The 6,000-nt window shown below is 34.1% G+C and overlaps 1 protein-coding gene across 1 annotated transcript in view; it reads right to left on the reverse strand.

The window, feature by feature from the left end:
• Positions 1–4,642, reverse strand: part of trim3b (tripartite motif containing 3b) — a 56,610-nt gene extending 51,968 nt beyond the window's left edge. Inside the window, exons 1-2 of the mRNA XM_056466653.1 lie at positions 4,478–4,642; positions 3,010–3,077 (exon numbers count right to left, since the gene is read on the reverse strand). The gene's annotated coding sequence lies outside the window, so the exon portion shown is untranslated. The remainder of the gene's footprint in view (positions 1–3,009; positions 3,078–4,477) is intronic.
• Positions 4,643–6,000: the final 1,358 nt, after the last annotated feature.

Here is a 6,000-nt window from a genome sequence, read left to right on the forward strand (position 1 = left end):
AAGTGATAGTTTACCAAAAAAAGAAAATTCTGCCATCATTCACTCATCTGTTCTAATCATATTCAAGTTTCTTTCTTCTGTTGAACACAAAAGGAGATATTTTGAAAAATGCTGGTTACTGCACCAATTGACTTCCAGTCTTTTTTTTCCAAGTCAATGGTTAACCAGCATTCTTCAAAATATCTTCTTTTGTGTTCGACAGAAGAAAGAAACTCGTAAAAGTTACAACCACATGAGGAAAAATAAATGATTTTTCATTTTCATTGGGTGAACTATACCTTTAAGTACCAACCTATGGCGTAGAATAGGCAGAGACAAACAGTAACGGGTGTGGCTTACATAATAAAAGCAACCGCTGCATGTATGTTAAGAGGAGTGGGCAGGGCCTGATCTCATCCCTTATTTCGACTGGATGAGAGAGAGTGCTAAGTTACCATGGAGACTGCATCCAGTGCAGAGCAGAGCCCAGATGGCAGGCTGCCCCGCCCCCCCTCCTCCTCAGCAGGCACACAGGAAGAGCACAGACCTGCAGGACCCATATTGTAAATTGCATGTGACTGCAACACAAAGCCAGCACTCAGCACAGTGTGTACGAGTGTGTGCGTTTGCATGCTCTATTAGCAGGATGAAGGCAGACCTCTTCAGAAAGCCTGAGGGTGCTGATGCCATCACATGTGATGCTGCAGATTCCAATGCTGTGGTTTTGTAAATAGGCTCTCTGAAGACAACACCGCAGACTGCTTTTGGATATAAATATATGAATACACATAGATGCACACATTTTGTCTTGTATTGAGTTGTATTAAGAAAATATATCTAGAAAATAATGCACAAAATTCACTTTTATCTTTATTTTGTTTTTACGTAATTCCAATACATATAAATCAAATCTGATACGTCACATTTTGGTACCTGCATCAAATTAAATTTACAAGAAAAGTATCTATTTTAATGTTCTAAATGTGTTTTGTGAGAATAAAAATTCAAAATAGGGGTAAAATAATGTTTTTATGTAAATATTAACCAACATACAGTATTTATTCTGATCTGAGCTTATTAAAACACTCATTCATTCATTTTCTTGTTCTTTTTGCATTATTTTTTGCATAGAAAATTGCATTTTCTAGACTTATTCTCTTTATTAATCTGGGGTCACAGCGGAATGAACCGCCAACTTATCCAGCATACGTTTTACGCAGCGGATGCTCTTCCACCTGCAACCCATCACTGGGAGACATCCATACACTCTCATTCTCACACATACACTATGGACAATTTAGCTTACCCAACTCACCTATACCACTTGTCTTTGGATTGTGGGGGAAACCGGAGCACCCAGAGGAAACCCACGCGAACACGGGGAGAACAGGCAAACTCCACACAGAAATGCCAACTGACCTAGCCGAGGCTCAAACCAGCAACCTTCTTGCTGTGAGATGATCGTGCTACCCACTGCGCCACCGTGACGCCTTCCCAATTAATCTTTTTTTATTTATATTATATATTAAATGATCAAAAGCTGATAAATGAGTAAAACCAAATGATATATCGGATAAAGGTAAAGCAAAAAGATTTAAAATTACACTTAATATGTATTTTGGTGCTACACTGTGATCCTAAAGTAGTTTTTTAATAAGTCAATAAATGATTCTTGACCTAAATATGACTTTTTTTGTACAAAAACTACTAAATTACATTTTTCTCTTTAGCTTCTGTAGTTCATTGTGAAAATGTATAAAAATTATAAAGAAGCCAGATTTTAGGGCATGTTAGTTTAAAAAAAAATTTTTTATTAGACTTTGATGCTTCATGTTTGACCCATATATTTTTAAACAATTATATTAACATATATCTTAAGTGATAAATTGTGTTTCGTAGCATTTTGACTATGACAGAATTTTTTAAATTTCACTAAAGCTAAAGAAACAGCTAACAAACAAATATTAATATTTGTAATATTTGTGCACGACAAATATATTACTTCTAGGGTAAAACCTCATGTAAAGCAGTGGTTCTTAACCAGGGAACCATTAGAAAACCTCCAAACAAGTTTTAAAATTATTATTATTATTATTATTATTACAAATAATAAAATAAAGCACTAAAATACAATTATATAAAGTCCATTATTAACCTGACACCACTTTTTGAGTTTTTCAGAAGTACCAGAGATACATATCAGCTTGAATATTAGAGCATTTTAATATCGTCTTAAATTAAGCAACAAAATACATCACATGATACAGCATGCATTAGCATTTATCAGGGTCTTTTATTATATCCAATATCCTCAAATATGCAAACAGGGAATATAAACACCTTGTTTAAAGTAACTGCCTATTATGAAAGAACTTTAATACTACTATAGAGTTAAAGAGATTTAACTTCAAGCTGCTCTCGGTTTTTTTTTCCACTAATGAGTGCACTGTACTGAGACTGAACCACAGGGATTTACACCATTTTATAGCTCAGTCTTTCTTAATCAGCCCTGTAACAAAGTTCACTAACAACATTCTAGTTGTACTTCATTTATCAGCTGTATTTGTAAAATGGTAAGATAAAAATAATAATTCTGCTTCTGATTTTTTACAGTACTTTCTAATCATACAAACTAATTTATTCGGATGTCTAATGATGAATGACGTTGAAATAGAGTCATTTGATCCCCATTGTTAATCAGTTTCTGTTTTTAACTTAGTCAGAGGTCAAATACAGGTGATATCCCGAGTTACGCATGACTATTGTAATATATAAGTGAATGTCTTTACAGGGTCACATCATTTTCACAGTTCTCTGGCAAACACAGACCCGGAAATGACTATGAATGGCCAGCATTGTGCTGTTATCAACTTTCAAACTTACTCAGCTTCCTTCCATCCATGTCTGTTTGACCATTTGTGCTGAGTCATTGAAATAGCAAAACACCCACATCACAGTTGCAGATTTCTAAATACAACACTGTATGCACTTTTCAAACATAATACATCATAATGAGGTTAAAGAACTTACCACAACATCCTGTTGCTTTCGGTGATCAAGCTGAATTAAAGCGAGACATCATTCAAACTCTGTGTGATCTATAAATAAGTAAAAAATAATAATAATGGGAGTTAATTAATTTCAAAGACAGATCATGACACTGTTAATATGAAGGCATAACCCAAGTACAAAAAATAGACTAAAAGAAACAGTAACCATAAGATTAAGAAATTTAACCATCAGTTTGGAAAATAATTTGTTGTTGTTGTGGTAGTCTTAAATTAAAAGCACGATTCACCCAAAAATAAAAAATGTACTCACTATTTATTCACTCTAAAGCTTATGAGTTTCTTTTTTCCATTGATCACAAAAGATATTTTGAAGAATGCTGGAAACCGGCAAACATTGACACCCATAGTAGGAAAAACTAATACTGTGAAAGTCAATGGCTACTGCTTTAAAGTAACATTTTTCAATATATTTCATGTTGTCTTCAATAGAAGAAGAAACTTAAACAGGTTTGTGACAAGTGAAGGGTGAGTTATAAATGACAAAAGTTTCATTTTTGGACAAACTATCCCTTTTACTGTGGTTTTAGTACACTAAACATTTAGTTTAACTGTGATATTTAGTAAAACTGAGATTGTTACAACAATAACAATCAATATGAAAAATCAAAAACATAGTTAATTGTTAACACTGTTAACTCTCCCTCAAGAGGTTTCAAGCCTTGTTTATGTGTTTCTTTATTTTGTTGAACACAATTTAAAAAAAAGCTGAAAACCTGTAACCACTGACTTCCATGGAAGAAAAAACAAATTGTGTTTTCAAACTATTGAAGTCAGTGGTTACAGGTGTCCAGCTTTCTTCAAAATATATTTTCTGTTCAACAGAAGAAAGAAAGTCAGGTTAGGTAACAAATAAACGACAAATTAAATAACAAATAAACGACAAAAAAAATGCTGAAATAATTTTTAGTTTTAAGTGAACTATCCCTTTAAAAACGTTTACTAAAAATACAGCGACATCTCTTGGTCAATTTTGGGAAAAGCCCAACAGAGCCCACAAAGAAAACATTTGATTAAAAACGTAAACAAAATGGAAGCTTACATAGTAATCATTTAACAACCGTACGAAAGTTTAATGTTATAACTTGTATAACTCGTTCTACAGACTATTCACTTACTATTAACGAATCATATAATACTGGGCAAAATTATGTTTATCACATCACAATGTCAAAATATTTTATATGTATTAAATAACACATGAAGCACAGTGGATTCAGGAACTTTTGCTACCAAACAATTCAGCCTGTTGACTATGATGTACAGAGTAACATCTTAATTTGCCTAAATAACTGAACGAATGTATTGTAAAAATGTAGCATTCTACAACTCATATTTTACATTAACATTTTTCCAGTTGCAACATGAAGTACAATTTTCTCTCTTTTTTAATAGTAAAGTGAATAATTGTTTGATACAAAAGTACTTACTAAAAACGACATAAAACATCACCGGTTTGTAGTATTCAGTCTGCAAATGTATTTTTGCACAGAGAATTCGAAGTCCCCAAAAGTGCTCATGTCCTTTCCTTCTGCAAAGCTCAAGTTTCCTCCTCGTTTTCCTTCTCCTCTCTATCTCTCTCTCACACACACACACACACACACACACACACACACACACACACACACACACACACACACACACAAGACAGAGAGAGAGAGAGAGAGAGAGAGAGGAGAGAGAGAGAGAGAGAGAGAGAGAGAGAGAGAGAGAGAGAGAGAGAGAGAGAAAATGAGAGAAAATGAGAGAAAATGAGAGAATGAGATTTGCGTTAAAAATATTTAAGACTGCACAAAAATATCGTTTTTTGTGGTCTGAATACAACAGGAGTACATTACTGCACATGAAAAAGGGCTTAAAATATAAAAGTGTATTAAAACAAGAGAATGTTACATTTTTTTTTTAAGTCTTGACGTTTTAAAACAAAAATCAGCCTTTATTATGAAAGAGCACAGACCGTATGAAAGAAGAGTCTGTCCTCTGCAGGTTTTTCCAGGGGGTATTATTTCACTGAGACACCAGCCAAGTGAGATCACACTGTAAACATACACCATCACCCAGACAACATGGCACATTCCCCTCATTTCCATTTTTTATCTTGATGAACGAGCAGAGAAGGGAGAGCATGTATTACATTTAAACTCTAGCAGACGTGAAGAACACAGTACTTTACAATAACTAGAATCAGGACTGAATAGTGACATCAATACCATTCTGTCCAGGACTGCCACACAATCTTCAGGATAGCCTAACAGTTCTTCATGCTACAGTGGAAACTTCTTAGCCTACCACTTTTTCTGTCATTGGCAACTGAATACTGAAGTAGTACTTGTCTTAATTTTGAACGGTACAGCTACAATGCCAGAACTTTAAATTCAAGAAAATATCCTGCTTAAAAATACAAAAACAAAGCTACTTTTTGTATAAAATATATTTGAAATACCGATGTCTTTAAAACACGTCACAACATGATTATTTATAGATAGTTAGCTAGCAAGATATAGATACCTAGCTAGTTAAAGATAGATGTTTAAATTGAATGAGATTCAATATTTTACGTTCATATAATTATTAATCATCTGTTTCTAAATCGGACCCCGCCCCGTTGCTAGGCCCCTGTATACACTAGATATCACATACGGACCCTGAGCATGCATCAACACCGCAGCCTTATTTGTACAGTGCTCCCAGGACAAATGTCATTCAACCACACTAGTCAAGACTAAAGCCAATGTGAAGATGCTGGACTTTAGCACTGTATGGTGGGGTGTAGTAGCGAGCAAAAAAAGAAAACAAAGCACAATGGCAGAACATTTCATAGGAAAGATTTAGTTTTTTTTTTTAATTTTAGCATGTTACAAACTTTTGTGCTCAGCAAGTATTGATGATAATACAGTCTCCTGCACTGACCATAAGGTAAAGTAACACCAACTCGCACCAAATAAGGCTTATG

Source organism: Danio aesculapii, chromosome 10, assembly GCF_903798145.1.
Source record: "Danio aesculapii chromosome 10, fDanAes4.1, whole genome shotgun sequence".
Lineage (NCBI taxonomy): Eukaryota > Metazoa > Chordata > Actinopteri > Cypriniformes > Danionidae > Danio > Danio aesculapii.